This window comes from Hirundo rustica, chromosome 7, assembly GCF_015227805.2.
Source record: "Hirundo rustica isolate bHirRus1 chromosome 7, bHirRus1.pri.v3, whole genome shotgun sequence".
NCBI lineage: Eukaryota > Metazoa > Chordata > Aves > Passeriformes > Hirundinidae > Hirundo > Hirundo rustica.
This window is the reverse complement of record NC_053456.1, coordinates 28,895,448-28,909,807: the sequence shown is the minus strand read 5'-3', so window position 1 is coordinate 28,909,807 and position 14,360 is coordinate 28,895,448. Positions and strand designations below refer to the sequence as shown.

At 41.6% G+C, this 14,360-nt stretch overlaps 1 long non-coding RNA gene across 3 annotated transcripts in view; it reads left to right on the top strand.

The window, feature by feature from the left end:
- The first annotated feature begins 342 nt into the window (after positions 1-342).
- The window catches only part of LOC120755213 (uncharacterized), a 30,462-nt gene continuing 16,444 nt past the window's right edge, over positions 343-14,360 (top strand). For 2 of the 3 annotated variants that reach the window (XR_005701684.2, XR_005701681.2), the window contains exon 1: positions 343-415. This is a non-coding gene — a long non-coding RNA (uncharacterized LOC120755213). The remainder of the gene's footprint in view (positions 416-14,360) is intronic. The other variant, XR_009208042.1, reaches the window with a different exon arrangement.

The following is a 14,360-nucleotide window of genomic DNA, read 5'->3' as shown; positions in this document are numbered from 1 at the left end:
CGCGGGGAAAGAAAAGTGCATTCCGCAAGAAATTGTCACAAGTTAAATACGAAACACACAAAAGCCAGTAAAAATTAGATTTAAAAATATTGTTTAAAAAAAAAAAAAAAAAAATTAAACAATTAGATTTTAAAAAAGGAAAAATTCTTAACACAGGTGAATTGACTTGCCAAGGTGATGGAGCCTAGAAAACAGGCAAAGCCCAAACAAGAAATACATGCACCTGTGGGCACATCACTGCTGCTGGTTGGCAGGGAGGAGGGAGACCAGGTGCAAAAGATGAGTATGTGAACGATGGGGGCTATAAAGGAGAGTCCCAGAGCCAGTGAGGGCTGAGAGAAGGGAAGATGGAGACTTTGTGCTGGAAATGTAGGCTGGAATGGCTCTCCCTGACTGAAGGTCTCTTCTTTTTCCTGTGAGTTTTGCATTTACAGTTTAATAGTGGCCTAAAGCTTATGTGTTTAGAAGATAAACTTCTCTCTGTCTGCTTTTTCCTGGGTTTGGATGTTCTTCTCATGTTCATGCACCAACTAAATTACTGTGTTAATCTTTCTTCCTTCAGAAAACAACTAAAACCGCACAAAGTCTTTTAAGTGTTGTTTATCAGGGGCAGTAGTGGTTTTTATCTTCATTTAAGACTTTCTGGGTTAAAGGCTTTAGGCATTCTCTGAATCCAAAGCACAAAGGGAACTCTAATGTGGGAAGTACAAGAGTTTTAATTTTCTTGGAGCGTTTACAGTAGATTGATGTCCTACAAAATTATTATGTAGATTGTCTCATTTATTGTCTTAGAAAAGCTGTAAAACTTAAGGTTAATCTCAACTTTTCCTCCGCTGAAGGAAAAAATTTTCAATGTGGACAGTAATTCAGAAATCCTTCTGGAAGCAGGACATCAGCAAGTCTGGGAGTGCAGAGAGAGACTTTTCTGTCTTCTCTAACTTTTAATAGCTGAATTCAGTGAAATCTGAGAGTTGAAGATTTACAGGCAGATAATTAGGACCTACAAAATGAAACGTCTTAGTCTGAGCTAGTCGAGGGTTTCACAGCTTTTTGTTTAGCATACAGCTGCATGGGTTATTGGAAGTGGAAACATATGGAATCCTAATTGAAGAAAAATCTTTTTTCTAGTGAAAGGTTTGAAGATTTTTGGTCTCTGCTTAATATGCAAAAGTGGCACATCTGTTCAGAAGGTGAAACAAAAAAACTGCAGACAGAGGCCCATATAATTTTCAGCTGATTTTCTCATTATTTTTATAAGTGTCACACTTAAATCAAAACAGGAGCAACATTACAGCTTGGTTGTTTTTTTGTTTTTCTGGTTTTTCCTGTTCACATTTTTGCTGTTTGTACTGAGGCAGATGGGTGCTCAGGAAGCAGTCATATTAATTTTTTATATGGCCTCTAGGAGAGCTAGAAATTTGTTCCCTCTCTTGTCAGGGAGGAAGAAATGTTGTAACTTTGCAACTGATTAAATTGATCAGGTGAAATATTAAGCAATGTGGATTTTTCAATCCCTTCTTGATTGGCCAGTGGTTATTTCAGGTTCTTCACTGTAGGCTAAGTATTAAAGAGGAATAAAAAATACTTCTTTGATCATTGATACCGGCAATTTCCGAAACAAAGTTGAGATTTCCTCATCCTGGTCTTGGCTAGACACAGACTGGCAGACAGATCACATTTCTCTCTTTATGTGAAAGAAATAAGTTGCAGGGGAAAGTGTTGGAGTCATTGTGCAAATGAGAAGAAGCCCTAGCATGTTAATTCCTGAAACTGCACCTGTTTAGGGGTGAGGGAAAGGCTTTAATAATATCAACTTGTTCAAGAAACTGCCTATTTATATATATTTCAAATGTGACACAGTAATGTCTCTATTGGGAGAGAGGATTATGCTTCTCAGAGTCAATGGTTTTTTCTTTGCTTTATTTTTAATTTTTATGTAGATTATGTCTAAATTGTATTTTGAAATATTCTGTACCAAAAAATCTTTTTTCCCAAGCTTTTCCCCTTTTTCTGGCTTCTGCTGCAGAAGTGTAAAAATAAATCAAAACCAGGTTTTGTGGTACTTAGACTGTAATAAGCTTCACTCCCCCCCTCTGCCTCTGTCTTACACTTGCTGCGAAAGTGTTGCTGAGGGACCTAAGTTGTAGGATACTTTCTGTGAGATAAGAGCAAGAGAAGAATTGAAATGGTGAGATGAGAGCTAGACGCTTTGCCGAGTGCATTTTCCCTGTGGAATGGAATAAGTTAGCAAATGAGGACCTTTGGGATGGCCACGCAGAGTTCAGAAAAGCGACATCGCATCCCAGCGCCGGCAGTGTGGATGGGATTTGTGTGGAGTCTCAAATTATCCTACTGAGGGTATTTCTTTCATCTCTCAAAAGTAACATGACATTTGTAAAATATCTCTTTGTGTCTCTTAAAAGCTATCGTGGATGCCTTGAGAAATTTGTGTTTAAGTGCAATAAGTCTCTGGGTGTGTATGGGTAGTTTAAGATGAAGCAATTTAATTTGCAATTTCAATTCTTGCCGTGAAAAAGCTGGATGTTTATTCCAGCCAGTCTGAAAGTGAGGAGCAGCAGTGAAGCCAACGGAACAAAAAATTATTTTCTACTCCTTGAAGCCTCTTGCCACACCAGGTTTGAATATCCATCTTGTAATGATGCTTCATACTTTGAAATATGATAAGGTCCATAGCCATTGGTTTTGATTTTTTTTTTTTTTTTTTTTTTTTTTTTTTTTTTTTTTTTTTTTTTTTTTGTGGAAAACTAAAAAATTGACATTTGGTAGGTGGTGGCTCTTTGTAAGCTGAAAAAATTCAAGCCAAAAATCACTGCTTAGCTGAAGTACCCTTGGAAAAGCTAGCAATTCTTTCAACAACAACACTGGAAAAGTGGATTTGAGAACACTTTTACAATTAGTAAAAACCTAAAAATATCACAAGAGAAGTCCCTATGCTTTTTGGAGCAGTTATGGAAGGCACGTATGTAATTTTGCCATATGGTTTCTTACGTCTTTCCAAAAAGAGAAAAAAAATAAACTCGTTCCCAGAACAAGGTACCATTGCAAGGATTTTGAGTGACTGGTCTAGAAATGTAGAATGTGCGACTTACAGCTTGATAAATCAACAGTCTCACAGGCACATCTAAACTCCATTATTCTGAAATGAAGTTGGGAATGAAAGTGAATCATAGTAGCACCTTCGAGTCAGAAAAATATAAATGACTCTTGCAGGATTAACTTTCTTTATAAAGTAAATTAAGTTAAGAATAGTTTATTCTCTTCTCCTAATGCTGTTAAGCCTCTTAGAATCTTTTTCTTCTGAAGAAACCAAATGTTTAGTTTTATTAAAGGGGACTTCAAATTCTGTATTCTATCAGTAAGGATATTAGTTTTTGTAATGTTTTGCCAATTGTTTCATTATGTATTTATACAAGTCACATATTTTAATTTCTGAATGTCCTTTATCTGTTGCTGCATGGGAGAGTTTAAAGCTGGGAGGATACAAAGATTTAGCTTTTTGTAATGAAGAAAAATATGTGTAATTCTTTTCAAAGAAGATAAAGCAGTACTAGGAGGTAATTTTTTTTTTTTTCAGGGAATCAGTATGTGGAAGTAATGTCTTTTGCTTTCCCACCTTGTCCTGCAAATAGAGCACTTATGTGTCTTGGTGCAAAGCGAGTCCTGTGATTATGTGCAGCCAAAGGGGTTTTTGCCTGACACCAGGTTGCTGCTCTTAATCCAGTGGGGTCTGAGAGACACCAAAACTCCTGAATCCCTCCAGTCTGAGTCAAATTGGTGAAATAATCCTAATTAGACAATCTAATGAGTGTCAGCACAAGTGGCAGGGACTGTCACTGCTCAGGTCTGGAGAAGGTGGGTGATGCTGTGGGGAAGCAGGGTCTCAGGCACACACATCACACGTCATCCATCACCCCACACACAAGCAGGGCAGCTGTAGGTACACAAATAGCCTAAACACCTTTTCCCCTGGCTCTTTATTCCTTTCTACACTGATGCCCTTATGCTTCACCACATTCCAAGCAAAAAGTGCTGCAGCTGATATTTGAGTGCTGCTGTGCTCGAGGTACCAGACAGGATAGCATTTTCTGCTGTGTGATGCCTGTTTATGACTACTCTGACTTGCATTCCTCCAAGCATTCAGCAGCTCCTGAGCAAGGGCTGCTCTGAATTACTAGAGAAAGGGACCCTGTCCAGAAGATTAGAAAGTGATGTACTGGCTGGCTATGACAAATTAACCTGCATTAAAGAAATCAGCAATCTCATGGACGGAGCTTTCATCTCTGCAGTACAGGCAGTGTGGCATCGGGTCAGGTGCCCAGTATAAGGTGTTACGGCATTAACTCGAACTGCTTGATGGTGCAGAGAAAAGTAGCTGTGATCTCAGTTGCTAGTGGTGCAAAATCAAAGCAGAGTGTTATTTTTGTGATGTGGAAGAACATTTGGTGGATGTGGGTTCTCAGCCACCTGCAGGAGTGCTTTGAACAACCCTGCACTGGCACTTCCACCCTGTATTGTGCTTGTGGTGATGCTTCCACTCCAGGAATTTACACCCCATTTCAAACCTGCCTTGGCTCAGATCTGTGGCTCATGTTCCAGGGAGTGACAGAGTGGGGCAGGAAGTGTGAGGAGCTCCCCAGCTCCCATCACCCCTTTCCAAGCAAGGATCCTTCCCCAGAAATACTGTCAGTATTGGAAGTTCCTCAGGGCAGTTCAGGCTTTAATAACATCTCTTGCTAGGCTGTGCTTGCCTTCACCAAAGTTTTGTCTTCTGTGCCAGAGAACATAAAGGCAATTAAGTTATATAGCAACAACAAAGATCATATTTCATAGAGCAGAGGCAGAAAACTCCTACCAAAAGCCAGGCATTTAAAATCACATTAGAAAGACTCCACCAGTCTGTGCTTAGTATCGCTTCTGTCAAAGTGTCTATCACTGAACCACGCACAAAACGGGCATCCTTTATCTTTTATGTCTTTCGGTGATGTCATTTGCATTTTAATGATTTGCCGTGTTCTCTGTTCAGTCTTAATTTGATCATTAATGTGCTGTTGGAAGTAAAGCTTTGGAGTAAACCCTTTCCCATCTTTTAGGTTTTTTACTGTGCTGGCATTCAGCAGAGAGTTGGGGGCAGACAGGAGCTCTGTGTTTCTCTTGCTGCAGGTACCACTGTAGCCCTTGACACAGGAAACCTGCTCAGTCTCTGGCTTAAAGATGGGATGTCAGTGTGTTCAGAGGGATGCACAAGGATGTCTGCTCCCCTGGCACAGGGAATGACCCCTTTCCTTGCTGCAGGGTTTAGCAGGCACACATCTGAGCAGGGAGGGCGGGGAAGAGAGATCCTGCTGCACACCAGCTGCCAGGATGATTTGGGATGCAGCACAGAACGCAGCGCTGATTTCTGCTCTGCCTTCCCAAAGGTACAGGGATCGTTGAACTTGGAAAAAGAATGGAGTGTTCCCGTAAAAGCAGTGATGCATGTGGCTAGCCAGGTAACTCCTCAGGGTTGGCTGTAGGGTCAAGACTTCTGCTTGTCCAGCTGGGATCATCTCTGCTAGTTCAAGCTGTCATACAGAATGCATAACTGTCACCTGGTGAGGGACAGAGAATCACCAACCTCATTAACAGTGGCTGCAGAGAGAAAATCACAGAGGCTTGGTCTCCACAAATAGTGTGGGGCATTTTTGTAGTGACTGCAACAAACATCATCAACTGCTGCCTCACTTGCACTCAGGATGGATTGTCCTTTGGTAAAATAAGAAGTGGTTTCTAGTTGACAGTGACATTCCAGCAAGTAGGAAGGGCACAAGTGCCCCAAAATGCAGTAGAGATTGAAGGACTGAGAGGATGAGTCCTCTGGTCTGGACAGAGAAACAATTGATGAAAGCCCAAAAACTAATTTGCAAGCAGGTGAAAATGGGTGACTGATGTCTGACATTGACACTCAGGAGAACTGGAAGCAGGATGTCGAGGGAATTATTTCAAGTTGTATGAGGTAGGTCATAAAAGAGGTACAGGTGATGGTTGGAGAGGGGGGCAAAGAGAACATGCAGAAATTACAGTTGCTTTTATGTGTGCCTCTCTTTTTTATTTTTTTTTTCAATTAAAGTAGATCAAAAGCTAATGTATGGAAATTTATCTGCATTGAAAAAGTGAACAAGGGAAACAATATCTTCATGAATCTGAGAGAAATGGGGAAGCCCATTAGCTTGTCTCTATGACATTGTTAAGCCTTTTTCTATTACATTTCTTTGTGTAGTAGCTGTTCTTTTTGAACACAATGCTGTTTTTCATCTAATCTCATGATGATTCAAAGCATTTTTGCATCCTACTTATATGAACCACTGCTCTTTCAGCACAGGGTTCACATTTAAGATTAGATTGCTCTGATTTTCACTGCTGCTCTGGTTGAAGGTCATTTACTTTGGGAAATGGAGAGGGCAGTTGCCAAAAGATAATCTCCTTTCATTTTACCTGGCAGTTGCCTGTCAAGTTCAAATGATGGCATTAAAAACCACTATTACAGCCTGTCTATAATCTAGCTTAGGGGGGGAAACAAAAATGTTGCTGAGACACGATGCAGTGGTTTCTCAGTAAATTTGAATCTCAGTTTTTCCAGAATTTTTGCCTTGCTAATATGGTCTTGCAGGGCAGGTCTGATTGAGTGCTTTCTTCAAATGCAGCATCCAATTTGTAGCCCCATGTCATGATTACACAATTTATGATACGCTGGGTCTCATTATGTCATAGTAATTATGCTTTCTTTTGCTTTTTCTCCCTCAAACCCACAAATTCTTGATATAATTTCAGAATGAAACCATTTTTTCCAAGTTCATCTCACTGTGAGTTGTGGAATTGTGACTAAAAAACTCAAATCATCAGCCCATCAAGTTAGGCATTGTATAAACTCACCGGATCTTAGATCCTCTCGTTCAGAGAAGAACAACGTGTCAGGTCATCCTAATTATTTTCATACAATATGTTCAAATACATGCGAACATTCTGTTTCTCTTTAAGCAAAATGGAGAAGTAGAACTCATCATCAGTGGCTACAAAGTGTGGCTGAAAATGTTATGAGTGATAATTTGTTTAAAGGTCTGATCACTTTCTGGAGGGCAAAATACCTAAGTCGTCCCAGGCTCAGTGCCTCAACCCGCTCTCTTCTGTGCAACAGCGTCCAGACCAGGGGCAGTGCTGTTACATTTCAGAGCTTGTATATGTCATCTGTTTTTGTTTTACAAGAACACCACTACTAGGGGAAGGGAAATGTGACCTCCCCTCCAAAAAAAGCTGGCCTTAAAAGAAGTCTGCAATATAGAGCGGCATCAGTTTCACGCACACAGCGTGAAGCCGAAAAGGCTCGAACGCTCCCGCTTCGCCATCAGGCGTTTCCAAATGTCCTCTGCGCTATCTGTGCTCAGTGTATTTTAGGAAAAGCCTGGGAGCACTAAACTGAGCTTAGGGAAGAAGGGCCAACATATGGCCCTCTCTGCGTGCTGCCTGCTCGGAGGGTGGCGTCAAAGCGGAGCAGAGGAGGGGCGGCACTCTCCGATTCCCCTGTGTGGGGAGCACAGCAGGTGACTCACTTGGAAGGGACAGAAGGCACCCAGGGGCCTCCCTGCCTTGAGGGCAATAAATACTGGGGATGCTGAACCTCCTTTTGGGAAGCTGAATAGCAAGTTCGAAAGTGGGTAGAAACTTCCATCCACTGACGAGCTTAAGCAGAATGTAACCGGAAGCTTGGTTCTCTTTCGTGTTAATTTTAGCTGCAAAAGGGCATGATGCTCTATCCCAGGGCTTTGCATTTCCCTAGATTGAGGGACTGAGAAGGACAGCTGGCTTTTGGCTTGCAAACAGAAAATTCCCTCCTGCTGCTTTGCAGTTAAAAGCCAGCAGCAAAAATCCATGGCTTATGATTTTGACAGATTTTCTGGTTGCTTTCTAAATAGCCTTTCCTATTGCTTTTTGCTCTGTGAAGGTTTAAAAATCATCAGTGTGATATACTGATGTGAGTAACAAATCCACATATCCATGAAAAAGTATTTGAAGGTGGTCTTTAATGAATATGAAGAGCTACTAAATTGTTTTTGCCTGTGTGAACCTTGGGTGATGTCATACCTCGTGTGCAGGGTCTCTGCATACAAAGTGGAAAACTTTGCCTATTTAAGGATGTGTGTAGGAAATCTGGCTTACCTCTAAGTGGGACATGAAAGACCCTTTCACTTTACCAAATGTGCGGTAATCTTTCCAGGTGGTTGTGGAGATTCTAAGAAACACAACTCTTACCCCATTTTACATGGTAATAAACATTTTCCTTCCTTTTCCTGGAGAAGCTGGGTTTAGGCTTTTTCTGAATCTGAAAGAGAAACTAAAAGTATCCACTGGCCTTCTGTCACCCTTCTTCTCTCCTGTGTTTCAATTTTCAGAGAGTGCAGGGAGACTGTAGATGAATTGTTTTCCTCAAGAGTATTTTCTAAAGCCTTTGCATTCATCTGATTTAAGGAAAATTGGTATCGTTCAAAAACGTGGTTTCTAGCCCCACATTTTCACTTAGGGAATAAACACAGCAGAGACCTTTGAGATGCATTATGGTTTGGTTTCTTTTTTTCCTTCTGCTGGGAAGCCTCTAGGATGGCCTGTCTGGTGCTCCTCCCATGGGACTAGTAATGATTGCTTTATGAATAAATACCAAATAAAACAACATTGATATTCCTCGGTAGAAATAAAAGAAGCTGTCTGAATGTAAAATATTTATATTCATCTGGAAACTGTTTATATAAGTTACTTACCAAATGTGGATAGTTAGAAACAGACTCTGGAGGTTTGGGGAAGAACAAAGAAAATTGCTGACGAGTTGTTGAAGTAAAATTTTGATAACCAGTATTTCAATTTAAGTCTATAAGTAGAAAACAAAGACCCCTCTGAAATAGGATTTCAGCTTTGATTTTTTAGCCCTGACAAAAATTAAAGAAATTCAAGCTCCAGCTGATGTTATTAATCATTTCCCTCAATCTTTCAAAACAAAAATCATCAATTTGATACAAACCAAGCTTGACAAAGTCACCAAAAAGTGATTAGCAGACTTTGATTAATTTAGTCAAGTTGCTCTTAATTGACTATTCACTGCAAGCATTGCACAGTTATTTTGGCAATCCACACAGCATTCCTCATCATTGTCTTTGGCCATCATGCAAATTAAATGTTTTAAAACCCTAAAGAAACTATGGTGCTTTTTTTTGTTTGGTTTTATCTGAGTTGAGCAGTTAACTGGAGGGAGCTGGAGCTGGGTATTGGAAGGGATGGGAAGCCCCAGTGTGCCCAATGTATTTTAGAATAGCATTTTCCAGTAAGTGTTGCATGTCCTCCAGGGCTGGTGCTTGCTGTGTGGTGTCACCCTCAGAGGAAGCAGGAGGTTCCTGAAGCCTTCCCATGGCTTTTCCTTCTCCCTTTCTTTCCATACTGTATCTTCCATGCTATATTTAAAGTAGCATTTCCTGTGAGGTAAGATTTGAAAGCAGTCACCACCAGGAAATGAAATATTTTCTTCAATATCCATTTTTGGAACCAAAATTTACGTCTGAAGAAAAAGTAATTTATCCTGTTTTTTGCATTCTGTGTTTCTTCAGGGTTTGGAATGAAAGTCAATATATTATTTTTATTGCACAGCTGAGACAGAGTAACAGAAATCAAGGCCAGGAAAACAACTGGCAAAGTTGTGTGTACACCTCTAGTAGATGGTCTCCAGCAACTGGAACCTTTAGGCTCTTCCTTTTAATTAAATGTTTGTTTGGCTGGAGGAGAGAGTCTGTTGGTCACAGTGGGGGCAATAGGAGTTTAGTGCCAGCATGGTTAACTCATCCACTGAGAGCCCCTAAAATGTTCAGTGGGGGCTGTATGTGAGAAAATACAGAGGGGAAATATGCTGGAGGTGCCTGAGAGCCTCCACCCCTGCCTGTGTGTGGAAGGAGTGATCAAGGAAGGAAAGTCCTGCTCGAGTCCTGGGGGTTTGGTCCCTCCAGGATGGGCCAGGCACGACTGTGGTGCTGCTGACCCCCACAGAGGTGACCTGGCCGTCACACCTGGGCGCTGCAGGGCTGGCTCTGGAGGCAGGAGAACTTTCCTCCACCTCTGCTTTTGGATCAGGACAGTGCTTGTGAAGGGATTTATGGGCTCACTCCCTCTTGCCTCAGCCAGCCAGTCAGGGCTGCAGTCCCCAGGTGCCTTTTGGGGGGAGCTGACCTTGGAGATCTCCTGCAGGTAGGGTCCTGAAGCCCTCCCACTCCTGAAGAGCATTCATCCGCATCCAAGGACTGGATGAACCCCAGCAGAAATGCACAACCCAAATATAAATCCCAGGCCCTCGAACTCTTTGCCTCCGTAGACCCTTTGCTCGTGCACTACAGCATTTGCAAGGGTAGATACACCTGTATCTCTTAAGGACAGAAAAAATGGTCATTGCCAGCATATTGTTTGTTGCCTGGCAATTATCTGCATAGTTCTGTGATGAAAGACTACATTTCCAGCATTGATTCCTTTTATGACCTTGCCAGAAAGCGTTTATCCCACTTTAAATTCTGGCTATCAGCTGTACATTGTAACAGCCTTGTAGAACACCGTATTATTTTTTGTAAGCCATTGGTAAACAGACCTGAGTTCATTACTCTGTGTATCTAAGCAGGTGTTTTACCCTGTTTAAATGTCCATTGAAATTGCCTCTTTACATCTGAATATTTACATAGGTGATGCTGGCAATTGTTGCAAATCAAAGACACTTTTTTCCTAAAAGTGCGATCAGCAAACAAAATTAGAGAAACTTGACACCATAATAAATCAGAGCAACAACAAAATTGTAAAAATCATTTGTAATGACATATTTTGTGGCTGTTCTTGTTTGTTAGATTAGATTTCTGTTTAAGGTAATTGAAGAAAAAATTGTTCTGGTTAGAGGGGTAAAATACATTAAAATTAAATGACCCTCTTGAACTCTGCGTAGGCTTTAAGATATCATATCAAGGAATGAAAACACATTGAAGAAGCATGATAGATATTTTGTGTGGCTGACCATAAAACAGTTGTGCTCCAGCCTTTCTGTCACAGCCCAGGCAAAGTTCCTTGGGAGGGGAATGTGGCATTTGGGCAAATTGAGAGCATGGGGTCCATTTGCTGCTCTCCTCCATTCCAGCCCTCCGTGCTTCTCTTGCTCAATCATTTGGGGCCTGAGGAGCAGGAGGAAGCTGCAGGGTGCCGCTGATGGGAGCATCCTGGATCTGCCCTTGGCTGCTGGCACCTGGTGTGGGATTCTGCTGGCACTTAAAGTCCAGGCTGTCGTTTTATAGATTTTTCTTTAAAGGAGTGGAAAACCGAGCAGTCTTTCTCCTGGGCAGCATTTTCATGCCTCTTTCAAACACTAACTGAATACAAATAGGTGAGAAAATAATTAATTGGAATACAATTATTGAACAGCTACAAAGACCAGGGATTTTCAAATGGGAAACAGCCTACAAAACTCACTTTCTCCACTGGTTTCAAAACACAGTGCCTTTAAAAATATGATTAATAGTTACTCCTGGCTGAATTTGGAAGTGACATATATACTTTGTTTTATTAATTTTTAATTGTTTCGTATTCTGCTATTAAATATACCCACCCCACTCTTCCTTTTTTTAGGGAGTTTTTTAACTTCTTGTCACTTCTGTCTGTCCTTCCTTACTCCCTTCCTTTTCTCCCCAGAAAAGCTCAGTCATCAAGGCTGAGAGTTTCGGGCTTGTGGGAGTTTTTTGAAGAAAAATAAAAAGAACAATCAAAACCCGGTCATGGATGGCAGTTCCCTCTGCAACTGGTATGGGGGGGAGAAGCAATAACATTTTTAAATGCATCTTTACACATCTATAGAAAAGCACTTAGGATTCTTTCTTTCTTTTTTATTGTTTACTAAATCAAAGCAAATGCATCTGAGGCTTATAGTGATGATAGCAAAAATTACAAAGACCTTTCATATGCAAAAAGACATTTTTGTACACTGAAGATTCAAAATGCATTATGCCAATCTTGTATTCAAAGACCAGCTTTGCAGGGTTTATGTTCTATTATGTGTTTTTCTGGAGGCTTTTTGTTTCTTGGGTATTTTCTCTTTTTTCCCTCATTTTCATGAGGTTTGTATTATTAGTGCTTTGTAACATTTTCCCGGGGTCTTTCCTTTGAACCCTGCACATGAAATGAATGAAGTATCTGGGTTTTGCTTTATGATTCAGCCTCTCTAATATGTCTTCTGGCTCTGGATATATCCCCAGAATTCAGAAGGCTATCAAACAAATCTTCATCAGCACTTTGGCGCTGGCTGCATGCTGCACCACACCGCTTTGATATTTGAAAAGTCTTTGTATTTCACTCTTATGCATCTTGAAGGGATGTGCTGTCTCAGTGTCAGGGGATCTGAGAGAGGAGGGTGAAGTACTCACAAGAACTAAAACCACAAGATATTTTTATGATTGAATACCATGTTTTAAATGACAATTGTCAGCTTCCCCTCGTTCAAGGTTGCTCTGTTATGCTATTGCTGTGAGGAACATTATCTGTCTATAGCGATCTATCAGCTGCTCAAGACTTTCAGAGAGATAACACCTGTCAGGTTTCCTGGACTCCTGTCCATTAACGAATCCCAAAAAATCTGACTTTTCTTTGGCCCATCTCCTGGCTGTGCTGTGGGTATGTGTCTGCCTGTTAATTACAACGAGCAGTTTCCACAGTCTGGGGTGCAATCTTGGGCCCCACAACTTCTCTGGCACCAGGATTTCCAGTTTTATTACTCATTTTTCTGCCTTGGTGCCTCATTTTTACTGAATTAAATTGCATTTTACTTCCTTGCAACTATGAAACTCCCTCTCTTGTTTTCTTCCAGCTGTGAAAATCCCCTCCCCTACCACCATGGCAATAACAATTGCCATGATCAGGCAGGTTCTGAGAGGCAAGAACATATGGAATGGAGTTGGCATCAATGAGTGTAGAAATTCTCACAATGTAATAAGCAAAATATTTAGATTTAGTCATGCCCTAGATATCCAAAAAAAGTGTCTGTTCAGACCCTGCTCTCTCTTCTCATGCCTTCTCCTGCAGTAGCACACATGAGCCTGGGTAAGGCTTACGGAGCTCCATCTCCTGCAAGTCCAGGGCTTCCACTTCCCACTGCGAAACCCAGGCAGGAATGGGTGCCAAAGCAGACCCCCACTGCTGCCACCAGTCAGCTCTGTCCCTTGAGGTGGGCAGGGCTGTCAGCAGAGATCCCCAGAGCGCTCCTGGGATGCTCCTGCACGGAGCCTGGCAGCTGCAGCTCACCTCCTCTGCAGTCAGGTTTGCCCCAGCTCAGCCTGGGTGTGTGCCCCGTGCTGTGACAGCCTCTGGGACCGCCACACCGAGCAAACCACGGGGAATTAATGATTTCGTCTCCCAGTCATTTGCAGCCTCTCTTTGGCCTAAGGCAGCCGAGAGCTACTCAGCTCTCGGCTGCTGCAAATTACCTCGAGCAGAACAGGTTGGCTCGCTCAGAAACATAAATGTGGTGGGTGTAAGCAGCTGGGTGAGGAAACGATGACTGCAGCCACTTCCCTGGGCATGTGTTAGCAAGCGTGAGAGCAGCAAATAGCCAGCATGGGGTAAAAGTCATTGATTTTGAAACAAAACTGATTCAGAAGGTTAAGGCCAGATATCCTCTTGGCACGGCCGAGAACAGCAGCTACCAAAATGGAAATCAAGAAAGAAGTGTCCTGGGAGCTCTTGAGTTTACAAGTTACAGCTATGTTTTAAATTGAGGGCAACGGGGATCAGACACCTATTTAGAAGTGTTTGTGCCTTTTAACTACCAGCAGTTCCTGTGCTAAATGAGAGAGATACAATTACAAGAGCTCACGGAGCAGGTTTTCCTCTGGATGGCATATTTGGGTACATACAAATGAGAGGTAGCCTACGGCAGTCAAGCACCTCGGCGTCCTTTTCATAAACAATCCCAAAACTGCCCTACGAAGCAATATCTATCTACTTTGCTGACAGATTCAGAGCAAATTGTGCTAGATGAGATTTATTTTTTTTAATAGAGGGGAAAAAAAAATTAAAAAAAAAATTGCACAGCCGTGCAGATGTGGCAGCCACTTGGCTTACTGTAATCAAACACGGTGAAGGAGCTCTAAGTGCATTTCAAGTCTATAGCATGTCAGTTCTGTGGCAGATCTGTTGGAAAATGCATTCAGCTGAGCAAAATGGTGGTGGCTGCTAATATTAATAATAATACTTAGCCCTTCAATTGCATCTCATATTTTCAAAGGGCTCTACAAATGCTAATTAATTAGGCT